The 15,772-nt window shown below is 40.0% G+C and overlaps 1 protein-coding gene across 1 annotated transcript in view; it reads right to left on the minus strand.

The window, feature by feature from the left end:
* The window catches only part of LOC150087426 (cilia- and flagella-associated protein 44), a 577,933-nt gene that overhangs the window by 246,782 nt on the left and 315,379 nt on the right, over positions 1–15,772 (minus strand). The window lies entirely within an intron of this gene.

The raw sequence follows: 15,772 nt of genomic DNA on the forward strand, positions 1-15,772 counted from the left end.
AATTGGTTGTAGCCTAATATATATAAACTAGTATGGAGTCTAGTAGCAAAAGATGTTAGGCAAGCTAAGGCATATTATGAGAAGTCTCTGGAAGAATGCAAAAAAAAGCAGCAAAGACATCTTTACTTATGTAAACACCAGAAGGAAGGGGTTGATCACATTAGTCCATTAGATATGAATGGTTTCATTGTTGACATCCTGTTTAGATTTCTGAGAAACTGGATACATGGAATTCTTTAGGGATGGGAATGCCAAAAGTGTTCAAATTCTAACAGGGAGTTAAATGACGTTGTGATAACTAAAAGGAAAGTTAAGGTGAAACTGTTGAAGCTAAATGTAAATAAGGCACATGAGATGGATGGGAGGTGGCAAAAGAGGTAAGCAAACCTTTAGCCATAATAATGAGAGAATTGTTAGATTCAGGGGAGATCCCTATGGACTGGAGATGTGCAAGTATGTTTCCAATTTACAAAATGAGATCAAGGGGTGGGATGAGTAATTGCAGACTAATTAGCTTGGCTTCTGTTCCAGGAAAAATTACAGTCATTGCTTAAAGAAGTAAATGTAGGGCCATCAAGACAGGAATATAGTTATTCCTGTCTAGATGGCTCTGCATAGATTTGTTAAGGAGGGATCTGGCTGGTAAATTTTATTGGATACTATGATGTAGTAACAAATGAACTAGATGGAAAAAATATTTTTGATATCATACACATGCATTTTGGAAAGGCTTTTGACACTGTTCCATGTGAGGGAATGGAGCAGTGTTGCATTAAGAGTGAGTTACTGCTATAGATAAAGGGATAGTTGAGTGGGAGTGGTTATCAATGGGCACTGCTCTTGGACTACTATTTTTGGAGTACTCCAAGGTTTAGTGAGGAGCCTGCTGTTTTTTTCTATATTTATTGTTTGTTTGTTATTTTCGTTTTTAGGAGCATTAGCAAGGCCATATTGCTCCGGGGATATGCGGTAGTCGTTCCCTGACCTTTCCGCATCCTCCGTATTTGGTAGTGATGGGCTCGCACCCCGGTCTAATCAAGAAGCGTGTGCTACGCACTGCTGCTCCTTCCTATATTTATTAATGAAAGTATTTTCAAGTTTAATGTGAAAGGAAGTTTGCAGATAACAAAAAGGTAGGCAGAGTGGATAATGACAGTAATCAAGGTAAGCTACTGCAACAAGACCTAGAAAAATTATCCAGATGGACTGAGAAATGGCAACTGTAGTTTACATAAAGTAACATACAATATATTACCGTATATAAACTTCATGGTTTATATAAATTATGAAGTAACTTGGATTTGCAACTGAAACATTAAACAAAGGAAAGTTATAGCATATAGATAGCAAAAAAATTCCAAATTAACATATTAACTGTGAGTACCACACTCAAGGTGGTAGAAAACAAAAGTGACCAAGGGATAGTTCTGCAATCTGATATGAACTTCTATGAGCAATGCAGACAGGCTGCTGGGACAACTCATGGGGTTATGTCAATGATATACAGGAATTTTGCCAGTGGGAATAAGGATGTGATTATCCTATATTTTAGGACAACGGTTGGGTTGCATCATGAGTACTGTGTTCTGGTCTGGAGGCCTCATTTTAGAAAGGATGTAAATCTGTTGGAATGGTTGCAGAGAGGAGTAGCAGGATTTTTGAGGGGAACAAAAGGGTGCCCTTACTAAGAAAGGCATTAGTTCTGTGAATTGCAGTGTCTGTTAACTAGGCACCTGAAAGGGGGGGGGGGATCTGGCTGAGGTGTTTGAGGTTTTTTTTTTTTTTTTTTTTGGTAGTTGTTGGAGCATAGGTTTCTGTGGCCATAATGCACCACCTCCCAAAGTTTTTGCAGTACTTTTATCCAAGCCCGAGGCAGGAATCGAACCCGCAAACTATGGGTTGCCAGGCAGGGCACTTTACCCACCCGGCTACCCCAGTCGGCCTTAAGGTTTTGTAGGGAGTAAGTAAGCTAAATGCTGATGGTATCTTTCCTCTTGTGACTAGTGTGTGGGATGGTCACTCACACACTAGTCAGACTTTTGTGGATTTATTGGTTTCTTGTGTGGATTTATTGTTTTCTGCAGCAGCATGTTCGACAGGCAACCAGAGAGAGAGAGTAATACTCTTGATCTGGTTATCAGCAGTGATTATTTGTGTATTAAGAATTTGCAGATAAAGGAACCACTAGGTGGCAGTGATCACAGTGTACTGATGTGGGATTTACTTAAAGATTTAATTACCATCAGGGGTAAAGGAAAGGGTTTTTGCTTCCGTAAAGGTGAGTACAGTGGTCTCAGACAGTTTTTAAATTCTGTACAGTGGGATCAACTGACGATGTTACCAACAGTAAATTCTAAGTGCGAAGCATTCAAGGAATTAATCGTGGATGCTACTAAAAGTTTTGTACCTATTAAGAAATACTGTTCAAGGTTTAGGCCTAAATGATTATCTAATGAACTAATGAGACTCGTAACAGAGAAGAAAAATGCATGGGATGCATATAAATTATCAAGCGACTCAGAAGCCTATGGCAGATGTAAGCTTGCACCTTCACGATGGTGGGACTGTTAGTAATCCTGGGTATAACCTTCATGCACAAGTACATGGTGGGTGACCACCCAGGTGTGAACCAACGTAAGCAGGGGTCGAGGTGTGGCGCCCACACCACATGGAGGAACGCCGCCCCTCAATGTTACCAGGCAGTACTAGGTGGTAGATGACTCTCATCAACCGGTGAAATACCACCACTTTGCTTATTGGAGGCTTGAAGTGGTGGAACCATGTTTAGTCTCTAGAGCTAAGTTGAGGCCAACTCTTCCATCATGCAGTATGATTGATGATTTTTGAGGTTATGATGAATGTCGTGGCGAGATCCAATATTCCTTACATTTCGAGGGTACAGCTCTAAAACGGTGTTCGCAGGCCGGCCGCTAGTTAGTATACCGGACTGAACCTATTGGTAACTCTCTAGGAAGCTTCCGGATCAGCTAGTGTATAATCTTGCTACCTCTACTCTGCCAGATAGTGACTGGAGGGAGTCCGAGTAGTGTGTATGTGGGGAGCATTGTCGAGGCCACGTTATGTCAAGGATCTAGGTATATTCTTACCACATGTACGCCATATCCAAAAATTTCATTACTTCATACAGCATGTCCCACCCACTTTTTCTTACTATTGAATACACCATGAATTGTCAAAATAATAGAGCAAGCTTATCTGCGAAAAGATCTAAACCTCCCAAGAACTTCCTAATTCATTTCACAAATATACGTGGTCTCAATTCTGATCTCAACGATGTCCATTTCCACTTGCAGTCTTCCAAACCCCATGTACTTTTTCTGACTGAATCTCAGTTATCAGTTGATTCAACTACTGCTCATGTCAGATGTCCAAATTATTTGCTGTATGATTCCTTTCGCCTCAAAGGTGGTACTTGTGCATATGTCCGTTCTGATATTCCCTGTCAGAGACTTGGCAATTTGGAATCTACTCTCTTTGATCTTCTCTGGCTTAAAATCTCTCTACCTCATTGTGTAAAATTCATCTGTTGTCTCTACCATTCTCCCAACTCCACTAATCACTTGGAGCTCTTTGACTTCCTCTCTTTGCAACTTGACTTTCACCAGTCCAACTTTCCTAACAGTGAGGTAATTTTCCTTGGTGATTTTAATGTTCACAACTCCAGCTGGCTTCCGTTTTCTAGTCACACTGACCCAGCAGGTCGAGATGCTCATTTCGAGATGCTCAAGTCATTTACCTACAAGAATACCGGACAATCCTAATCATACAGCCAATCCGCTTGATCTTTTTCTCACAAACAACCCTTCTAAGTACAAGGTTGAAGTGAGAGGTCCTTTAGGTACTTCAGATCACAACTTGGTGATTGCCTCTTCTCCAATGGAACCTTTATCTCATGGCTATTCCCAACCTCGTATTGTTTGGTATTACAAGAATGCAAAATGGGATGACCTGCGAGACTTCTTTTCCTTGGTCTGATTACTGTTTCAAAACTTCTGATGTCAACGTTTGCTCAGATCGTGTCAGTGAAATTATTCTTGCAAGAATGGAATCCTTTATCCCACACTCCACTTTAAAATCTCGTCCTTTATCTAAACCTTGGTTTTCCAATAAATGTGCTAAGGCTGTCCAAGAGATGAACGTTGCATATCGTAATTGGCTTGTTTCTAATTCTTTAGTTTCATTTTCTGCCTACACCAAAGCTCGCAACGAATGTAAAGCAGTTATTAATCAGTCCAAACTAGAGTTTGAACAGGCTAAGAGTAGAAAACTTGCTTCTTGCCCTAATGCTAGCCGAGCATTCTGGTCTCTTGCCAAAGCTATTGGCCGCAACTTTTGCCCATCTCTGCTCCCACCTCTGTCCAAACCAGATGGTTCTGTTGTCACTTCAGCCAAGGATAAAGCTGACTTGCTAGCATCCCATTTTTCTTTGAGCTCATGTATTAATGATCTTGGTAAAACACCTCCCACCATTCCTAACACGCTCCATTCAATGCCTCCTGTGGTCTTCCGACAAAAGGATATCAGAAGGATTTTGATGAATCTTGATGCTAAGAAAGCTCCAGGTCCTGATGGTATTTCTCCACTTGTTCTCAAAACCTGTGCTCCTGAACTTATTCCTATTCTTTGCCGCCTTTTTTCACTTTCTTATTCCAAAGGTGTTTTTCCTTCTGCTTGGAAATTTGCTCATATCCAGCCAGTTCCTAAAAATGGTGACAAATCCCTCCCATCCAATTATCGTCCCATTGCAATTACTTCTACTCTTTCTAAAGTAATGGAGAAATCAATTAACCGCCAACTCTTAAACTACCTAGAAACCTTCTGTCTGATCAACGATCGCCAGTATGGATTCCGTCAGTGTCGATCCACTGGTGATATTCTGGCTTCTGTTACCCATTTATGGACTAATTCAATGGAAAGGTTCGGTGAAACACAAGTAGTTGCTCTTGACATCTCAAAGGCTTTTGATCGTGTTTGGCATAAAGGTCTTCTAAACAAGCTTCCATCTTATGGTTTGCCAACTGTTTTTAGTAATTGGTTATCCAGTTTTCTCTCTAATCGCTCACTGAGGGTGATGGTAGATGGCTCTCTGTCTTCTAACTTCTCCACTAATGCCGGTGTCCCCCAAGGTTCAGTTCTTTCCCCCACTCTTTTCCTCTTGTATATCAATGACCTTCTTCCATTGACTGGAAATCCTATTCATAGTTTTGCTGATGATAGCACATTGCATTCAACTTTCCATTTTGAGAAACCTTGTCCAGCTCAATCAGCTTCAAGTTCTCGAAAATCTGCTGCCAATTCCTTAAATGCCGATCTTCAGGTAATTCTCCAGTGGTGCAAAGACAACTTAGTTGATTTCAACCCTTCTAAAACTCAATCTTGTCTTATATCTCGCAAAAAGGATTCTTCTGCTCCTATGCTTATCTTTAGTGACACTCCGATTTCTAGGCAAAATGATATATCTCTTTTGGGGATTACCCTGACTTCTAATCTCTCTTGGCACAAGCACATTACAAATATTGCTTCCTCTGCATCTAAAAAACTTGGTTTTCTCTTTCGCTCTCGGCGTTACTTTTCTACCAAACAGCTGCTCACTCTGTATAAATCGCAAATCCGCCCTGCCATGGAATATTGTTCCCACATCTGGGGTGGTGCCCCCAAAATCTCTCTCAGGCTTCTTGATTCCATTCAGAAGAGGGCAGTTAGGTTAATTAATGATTCATCTCTAACAGAGTCTCTCCACTCGCTGTCTCATAGACGCACTGTTTCTGCTGCATGCCTCTTCTACAGATACTTCCATGGGCACTGTTCTTCTGAATTGGCTTCTATAATTCCCGCTCTCTCTCTCTCTCTCTCTCTCTCTCTTTCAAAACAGTCCGAACACGTGCCGCCACCAGCCAACATCCATTTACTGTCCAACTTCAAACCCACAGAACCAACTTTTCATCTTCCTCATTTATTCATTCAACTGCCATTTTCTGGAACAACCTTCCTTCATACGTATTTCCTGAAAATTACAATCTACAGAAGTTCAAGTCCAATGTCAACAAATATCTTCTTTCGTCTTCTCAATCTCCAACCCAAGCACGGTACTAAGTACTATAGGTTATAATACCTCTCGTGTTTGGGGTTCTCATAAAAAAAAAAAAAAAAAATCTGTAATTGGTCCACTTGACATCGATGGTTCGACTGTTGATGATCCTGCTCAGATAGCAAACAAACTGAATGAGTATTTTGCATCTACATTCACACATGAGGAATTATTAAGGTTTGAAAATGGCATAAGGTTATCAAATTGTAGCAGGATACTTAATGATTTTGTAATAACTGAGAGCAAAGTGGAGGAGAAATTGTTGAAGTTAAACATAAGAAAAGCACCTGGAGTGGATGGGATCTATCCAGTTATATTAACGGAGGCGGCAAAGCAACTAAGCAAACCCAAACCTTAATTATGAGAGCATCCTTGGACTCTGTGGAGGTTCCCATGGACTGGAGATGTGCATATGTGTCCCCAATTCACAAAGGGGGATCGAAGGGTGACACGAGTAATTACAGACCAGTTAGTTTAACTTCTGTTATGGGTAAAATAATGGAGTCACTGGTTAAAGATGCATTGCAGGATCATCTAGACAAGACTGCAGCAATAATTCAGTCACAGCATGGGTTTGTTAAGGGAAATTAACAAATTTGTCTTGTCTGACAAATTTGATAGGATATTATGATGTGGTTACAAAGAAACTGGATGCAAAAAATAATTTTGAGATTTGGATTTTAGGAAAGCTTTTGACACTGTTGCGCATGGAAGACTATTGTACAAATTGGAGCAGAATGGTATTAAGGGTAAGTTGCTAAAATGGATAAAAGGATGGCTAGAGATGGTCGTGTTCAAAGCCGCTAAGTGGATTTTTCTTATTTATTGATTTGAAATTATTGTTTTTCTAAAACTTTTGATTTAAATTTAGTAGTATAACATTATTTTGTGATTTTCTGATTAATTTGGTGTATTTATTCTTTACTCGGCCTTGTAATTGCATAAAAGTATCTATAAAGGTTTCCAAGTGTTTCAACTCCGCTACCGTTCGTAATTTTCCCGCCTTTGTGATACGATAGTTATATACCGTACTAGATAGCGTTAGTTGAACTTCGTTAGCAGTTAAATTGTACGTTTAAATAAATACATATAACGACTTAGATTACAAACGTAATATAATTAATTATATTTAACATAATCAATAACATAACATAATTAATTATGATTAATTAATAAATTAATAGAATCATGACTCAGACCAGAGCAGCAAAGCAAAAGGCTCAAGCTAATGGAAGTGCTGTGGCTCAGAGCAGAACTGAGGGGGGCAGTTGTCCCCTGACTCACAGCCTTATAAAATGCACTGTTTGCTTCATGTTTGCAGAGCAATCGGGTACGGGACATGATACTGCCATGGGGGATGTCTTTGTGTGTGCGCGATGCAAGGAGTGTATCGATATCAGGCAACAACTCGGCGTTCTTGTGGGCCTATATGAGAGCTTGAAGGACAGGGTGGATGCCCTCGAAGAAACTAAATTGAGGGGCCCATCAAGCTCTCAGCTGCCCACATCAACGCCAGAGCTTGCACTTGGGCATCGCGTGACACAGAGACAACCCCCAACGCAGAATGCGCTGGTCCCGAAGGAACTAGTAGTTGTTGGTGACTCTATTGTCAGGGAAATGGGAAACATGCTTTGTAAAAAAGATAGGTGGAACAGGACCAGGGTATGTCTGCCAGGGTCAAAGGTTGATGACGTTGTAGAGCGAATATCATCTTTTAAGGGCACAAAAGGTGATATAGTTGTACACATTGGCACTAATAATATTAAGAGTAGGAGACCGGCAGAATTACTTAACAAGTACAGGTCACTGTTGAACAAAAGCCGAGAATTAGGGTTGAATTTGAAAGTGTCTGCATTTCTGCCCAGACACGATAGGAGGAAGTATATGATGAGAGCCTTGTCAATCAATTCGGCCCTGGAAAGATTGTGCAAGGCCCAAGGGGTAAAATTTTTTTCAGCCTGGACTGTACTTGTTAACAGGAGAGACTGCTTCTATAGGGATGGGATACACTTAAATAGAAAGGGTGCAAGAATATTTGCTGATGCTATCGAGGCAGTGTTAGGTGGGTCGGAAAACTGCTAGCCTGGGGGGAGACAAAGACCAAGAGATTGACAGTAGCCACTGGCAGAGGTGAAAGAGATTCTTCCACTGCTTCTATTAGAATGAGCAGAAGCCTGAAAAACAAGATGCATGGTATTTCAGAGACTGCTGGGAGCCATTGTGGTACAAGTACACACATGGGTTGTGTTAGGGTAGCTAAGAATAGACACAGGTGCAGGTATACTTGCGTCTACACCAATGCTAGGAGTTTAGTAAATAAATTTGATGAATCTGAGGTATTGCTCAAATCAAAGGCAGATATTGTTGGGATATCAGAGACGTGGTGTCACACAGATATAAGGAATGCAGAACTGCAATTTGGGGAGTACAACGTCTACAGAAAGGATAGACAGGATAGGAAGGGAGGAGGGGTTATGCTATTAGTTAAGAAACACATAAAAACCAAGGAAGTGAAGCCAGTCGACATCGCCGGACAGTGCAGTGTTGAGTCAGTTTAGTGTGACATAAGCATTGGGAGATCAAAATTGAGAGTAGGAGTGTGCTATAGGGCTAATGTCTCTGATGAGTATAATAAGAAACTGTACAGAGAAATAGAGTGGGCCAGTAAATCAGAGAGTCTTATAATGGGAGATTTTAATTTCCCAGATATTGACTGGAATTTGGGGGCTGGTTACTCACACACTAGCAGAGCTTTTGTGGATTTATTGGATGATTGTTTTCTACATCAGCATGTTCGGGAGGCAACTAGAGGGAGTAATACTCTTGATTTGATTATCAGCAGTGATTCTTCATGCATTAAGAATCTGCAGATAAATGAACCACTAGGTGGCAGTGATCACAGTGTGCTGAAGTGGGATTTACTCAAAGAGGTAACTACCATTAGGGGTAAAGGGAAGGGTTATTGCTTCCGTAAAGGCGACTACGATGGACCGAGACAGTATTTAAATTCTATACAGTGGGACCAACTGATGATGTTACCAACAGCAAATTCAAAATGGGAAGCATTCAAAGAACTTATCTTGGAAGCTACTAGGCTTTACGTACCAACTAAGAAATATTGTTCAAGGTTTAGGCCTAAATGGATGTCAGATGAACTAATGAGGCATATGGCAGAGAAGAAAAATGCATGGGATACTTAGAAATTAACACATGACACAGAAGCCTATGATAGATACAAATTGATATGCAACCAAGTTACAAAGGAGGTTAGGCAGGCGAAGGCAGATTACGAGAAATCCTTGGCAAGGGATGCAAAGAAAAACAGCAAAGAGTTCTTTACTTATGTAAACTCTAGAAGGAAGGGGATGAATCAGATTGGTCCACTTGATATTGATGGGTCAAGTGTTGATGATCCTGCTCAGGTAGCTAACAAACTAAATGAATATTTTGCATCGACATTCACACATGAGGAGTTATTCAGCGAGGGGAATGCCAGAGGTGTATTCAACTCTAGCAGTAAGCTACAGAATCTTGAAATAACTGGGAGTAAAGTGGAGGAGAAACGTTTGAAGATAAACACAAGAAAGGCACCCGGGGTGGATGGGATCTATCCAGTTATATTAAAGGAGGCAGCAAAGGAAGTAAGCAAACCCTTAGCCATTATTATGAGAGCTTCCTTGGACTCAGGGGAGGTACCCATAGACTGGAAATGTGCAAATGTGACCCCAATTCACAAAGGAGGATCAAAGGTTGACACAAGTAATTATAGACCTGTGAGCTTAACTTCTGTTCCAGGAAAATTAATGGAGGCACTGGTTAAATAAGCACTGCAGGATCATTTAGACAAGACTTCAGTTATAGCTCAGACACAGCATGGTTTTGTTAAGGGGAAGTCTTGACTGACCAACTTGATTGGATACTATAATGCAGTCACAAAAGAACTGGATGCAGGGAATAACTTTGATATTATATACTTGGATCTTAGAAAGGCTTTTGATACTGTTGCACATGGAAGACTGCTACACAAATTGGAGCAGTGTGACACTGGAGGCAAATTGCTGCTATGGATAAAGGGGTGGTTGAGGGGGGAGAAGACAGAGAGTGGTAATCAATGGACACTGCTCATCGTGGACTAATGTTATTAGTGGAGTCCCTCAGGGCTCAGTGTTGGGTCCATTATTGTTTTCTGTATTTATAAATGATATTGATGATGGTATATCAAGCTTAATGTCCAAGTTTGCAGATGATACAAACGTTGGCAGGGTTGTGAAGGACAGTACTGACACTATGCTGCTGCAACAGGATCTGGAAAGGTTGAGCAGATGGGCTGAGAGGTGGCAAATGAAGTTTAACATTGACAAATGTAAAGTACTACACATGGGAAACAGCAACCCCAGAGCAACGTATCAACTCTGTGGTACTACACTGACAGTGGTAGAGAATAAAATGTGACTTGGGGGTGGTTGTGCAGGCAGATATGAAGTTCTCTGAGCAGTGCAGACGGGCTGCAAGAGTAGCTCATGGAGTATTGTCAATGATATACAGGAATTTTTCCAGCAGGGATAAGGAGGTGATTATTCCATTGTATAAGGCAATGGTCAGGCCACACCTAGAATACTGTATACAGGTCTGGAGGCCTCATTTCAAGAAGGATGTAGAGCTGCTGGAACGAGTACAGAGAAGGGCATCAAGATTAGTGAATGGAACAAAGGGGTGCTCTTACGAAGAAAGGCTTAAGTTTTCCAAATTACAGTGTCTGGAGACTAGGCACCAGCGAGGTGATCTGATAGAGGTGTATAAAGCCTTGAATGGTTTAAGCATGCTCAATGCTGATGGGAGTCTTCCTCTAGCTCAGAAAAATCACCTGAGAGGGCATAAATTCAAATTGAGGAAAGACAGATGTAGGATAGACGTGCGGAAATTTGCCTTTAGCCAGCGGGTGGTTGGTTGGTGGAACAGACTTCCATCCCTTGTGGTGGAGGTTGATAGCCTAAATAAGTTTAAGGCTCAGCTGGACAGGTATTTTGAACGAACAGAGGGGTGAAGTGGGAGTGGGTTTTTTTTTTTTTTTTTTTTGGCTGATGCTGCATAAGCTTGCTTTCTTGCATCAAATGCCTCTACTAATGCTAAAAAATGCTAAATGTGATTTTGCATTAGCATCCATTGCTAGAATAAGTGGGAGAAGACAGAGGGTGGTAATCACTGGGTGCTGCTCTTTGGACTAATGTTATTAGTGGAGTCCCACAGGGTTTGGTGTTGGGTCCACTGCTGTTTTATATATTTATCAATGATATTGATGAAGGTATATCAGGCTTAATGTCGAAGTTTTCAGATGATACAAAGATTGGCAGGGTTGTTAATGACAGTAATGGCAGTGTGCTATTGCAAAAGGATCTAGATAATTTGGGCAGATGGGCTAAGATGTGGCAACTGAAGTTTAACCTTGACAAATGCAAAGTACTGCATATGGGTAGAAGTAACCCCAGAGAAATGTACCAACTGTGTGGTACTACACTTGAGGTGGTAGAAAATGAAAAAGACCTGGGAGTAATTGTGCAGTCATATATGAAGTTTTCTGAGCAATGCAGACAGGCTGCAAGGGCAGGTCATGGGGTTTTGTCAATGATATATAGGAATTTTGCTAGCAGGGAAAAGGAGGTGATTGTCCCTCTGTATAAGGCAATGGTCAGGCCTGCTTTGAGTACTGCGTACATGTCTGGAGGCCTCATTTTAGGAAGGATGTAGATTTGCTTGAGCGTGTACAGAGAAGGGCAACAAGATTGGCGAGGAGAATGAAGGAATCCTCTTACCAAGAGAGGCTTAAGTTCTGCAAATTGCAGTGGCTGGAGACTAGGCACCTGCGCGGTGATCTGATTGAGGTGTATAAGGCCTTGAATGGGTTGAGTACGCTGAATTCTGATGGGATCCTTCCACTTGTTCAGATTACGAACCTAAGGGGGCATAAATTCAAATTAAGAAAGGACAGATGTAGAATAGATGTGCGGAAATTTGCCTTTAGCCAGCGGGTGGTTAATTGCTGGAACAAACTTCCATCTGTCGTTGTGGAAGAAAAAATTTAAGGAGGAACTGGACACGCATTTGGAGGGAATGGTGTGTTTTTTTTTTTTTTTTTTTTTTTCTTTTGATTGATGCTGCATAAGCTCATACATTTGCTTTCTTGCATCACATGCCACCACCACTACTACTACTCTTTCTCAGACTACACATATGAGAAGGCATAAATTTGAAATGAGGAAAGATTGTTACAGAATGGATGTTTGGAAATTTGCCTCCGGCCAGTGGTTGATTGTTGGAACAGATTTCCATGTGGTGTTGTGGAAGTGGGTAGTTTGAATAAATTCATGGAATTACTAAACAAACTATTAGTGGGAATGTACAGGTGATATATGGGAAGCATCTTTTTTCTTTTTTTTTTTACTAATGCTGAATAAGCTTGCTTTCTTGCATCACATGTCACTACTAATACTAATTCGTATTTTTTCAAATTAAAATAAATAACAGTTTACAGAATGTTCATTTTTTGACCATTTTTGATTGGTTTCTGAATTGGTATACATATAACTGTAACTAAAAATTTACTGATAATGCTTTCATTACAATGTAATATACTTCAGTATTATCCTAAATTAAGACACTAAAATAATAATAATAATAATAACAGAACCTTATGTTAAAAGAGAGTTAACCCTTCCTTCTACTAGACCAGAAACACAGTTTTGTAGTTCTGTCCTTGTAAAAGTGAAGGTTTCAATCAGGAAATTTTATTAAAAACTTGGCAAGAGTTATTGTGAAACCAAGCAACATCTGTATTGTCAAGTAATTTTTAATTTTTCAAAAACATTTTAAGGATATCCCAAAGATATCAGGTTCTGAATGGAAGGCACAAAGTTATTACAGAATGATAAATAATGATAATGCATTGTTGACAACCAAGTTATATCACAAATGAATATATGATTTCTTTATCAGAAATATAAACAGAATTCTCAGCTGTTGATATCCGAAACCCTCCTAATATTACTATTTATCCTATTTTATTGCAGCTACAAGTGAAGGTCTGCACCATTTTCATTCAAAACTTACTTTTATGTTTGTAGTCCAATATCCATCAGTTGTATCAGTAACACTTAGAATTATACCAATGAACCCAGATGAAATACTCACAATATGAATAACTGCTGAGCAAATTCAGCAATTATTCATATAATAATTACTTACTGAATTTGCTAATTTTTACTGAGGTTCAATCAATAATAACTGAGTAATAATTTTCTAATTTTGTTTAATACTACATTTCAATAGGCATCAGAAATTATTTGAATTAATTTTCGAATATTTTTTCTCAGTTAATGATCAAGTATTTCTTTGCTTCTTATATTTCTAAGATGTTCACCCAAAATAATATATTAATGATTATAAGAAAAGAAAAGAATTATAGAAACATGGCATGAGTTTGTTAAAGGAAAATCATGACTAGGTAATCTGACAATAAGGCTCTTATAAGGTTGTCACAAAAGAGTAATTTGGACAAAGCACATATTTAGGCTTTAGTAAAATTTCTGATACAGTCCCACAAGAATGCCTATTTTATAAATTGGAATAATGCCACTAGATAGCAAATAAAAGGTTAGGAAAATGGTAAAAGACAACAGTTATAATTTTTTACTGCTCTTAATGAACTGGAGTCACAAGAGAGTTTAACAGAGTTCAGTACTGGGCCCCTTATTGTGTTTCATAATTGGCAATAAATAAATCTTTATTACCAAAGATACACATACAGTGAAGTACACATAAGCAAAATTCCTGCCAGTTATTTATGTATTATTAATATGATACATAAATTACTGCAGGGAAGAAGCTGACATGGAGATATCCAGGACTCCTCCACCCACCACAGGTTAGTACATTGAGTATATTTTATATTACGAGACATCTGAACATGTTAGCTATGTGTTAGGAAAGTGAAAACAATAATGAATGGAAATGAATATCAAAAATATGAATATTAGCATTAGCATTAGTAGAGGCATTTGATGCAAGAAAGCAAGCTTATGCAGCATCAGCCAAAAAAAAAAAAAAAAAAAAAACCCACTCCCACTTCACCCCTCTGTTCGTTCAAAATACCTGTCCAGCTGAGCCTTAAACTTATTTAGGCTATCAACTTCCACGACAAGGGATGGAAGTCTGTTCCACCAACCACGACAAGGGATGGAAGTCTGTTCCACCAACCAACCACTCGCTGGCTAAAGGCAAATTTCCGCACGTCTATCCTACATCTGTCTTTCCTCAATTTGAATTTATGCCCTCTCAGGTGATTATTCTGAGCGAGAGGAAGAATCCCACCAGCATTGAGCATGCTCAAACCATTCAATGCTTTATACACCTCTATCAGATCACCTCGCTGGTGCCTAGTCTCCAGACACTGTAATTTGCAAATCTTAAGCCTTTCTTCGTAAGAGCACCCCTTTGTTCCATTCACTAATCTTGTTGCCCTTCTCTGTACTCGTTCCAGCAGCTCTACATCCTTCTTGAAATGAGGCCTCCAGGCCTGTATACAGTACTCTAGGTGTGGCCTGACCATTGCCTTATACAAGGGAATAATCACCTCCTTATCCCTGCTAGAAAAATTCCTATATATCATTGACAATACACCATGAGCTACTCTTGCAGCCCGTCTGCACTGCTCAGAGGACTTCATATCTGCCTGCACAACCACCCCCAGGTCCCTTTCATTCTCTACCACTGTCAGTGTAATACCACAGAGTTGATACGTTGTTCTGGGGTTGCTGTTTCCCATGTGTAGTACTTTACATTTGTCAATGTTAAACTTCATTTGCCACCTCTCAGCCCATCTGCTCAACCTTTCCAGATCCTGTTGCAGCAGCATAGTGTCAGTAGTGTCCTTGACAACCCTACCTACCTTTGTATCGTCTGCAAACTTGGACATTAAGCTTGATATACCATCATCAATATCATTTATGAATACAGAAAACAATAATGGACCCAACACTGAGCCCTGAGGGACTCCACTAATAACATTAGTCCACGACGAGCAGTGTCCATTGATTACCACTCTCTGTCTTCTCCCCCTCAGCCACCCCTTTACCCACAGCAGCAATTTGCCTCCAATGTTATACTGCTCCAATTTGTGCAGCAGTCTTCCATGTGCAACAGTATCAAAAGCCTTTCTAAGATCCAAGTATATAATATCAAAGTTATTCCCTGCATCCAGTTCCTTTGTGACTGCATCATAGTATCCAATCAAATTGGTCAGGCAAGACTTCCCCTTAACAAAACCATGCTGTGTCCGAGCTATAACTGAAGTCTTGTCTAAATGATCCTGCAGTGCTTCTTTAACTAGTGCCTCCATTAATTTTCCTGGAACAGAAGTTAAACTCACAGGTCTATAATTGCTTGTGTCAGCTTTTGATCCTCCTTTGTGAATTGGGGTCACATTTGCACATCTCCAGTCTATGGGTACCTCCCCTGAGTCCAAGGAAGCTCTCATAATTATGGCTAAGGGTTTGCTTACTTCCTTTGCTGCCTCCTTTAATATAACTGGATAGATCCCATCCACCCCAGGTGCATTTCTTGTGTTTATCTTCAACAATTTCTCCTCCACTTTACTCTCAGTTATTACAA

Source organism: Mastigoproctus giganteus, chromosome 4 (genome assembly GCF_048544385.1).
Source record: "Mastigoproctus giganteus isolate SK-2022 chromosome 4, ASM4854438v1, whole genome shotgun sequence".
NCBI lineage: Eukaryota > Metazoa > Arthropoda > Arachnida > Uropygi > Thelyphonidae > Mastigoproctus > Mastigoproctus giganteus.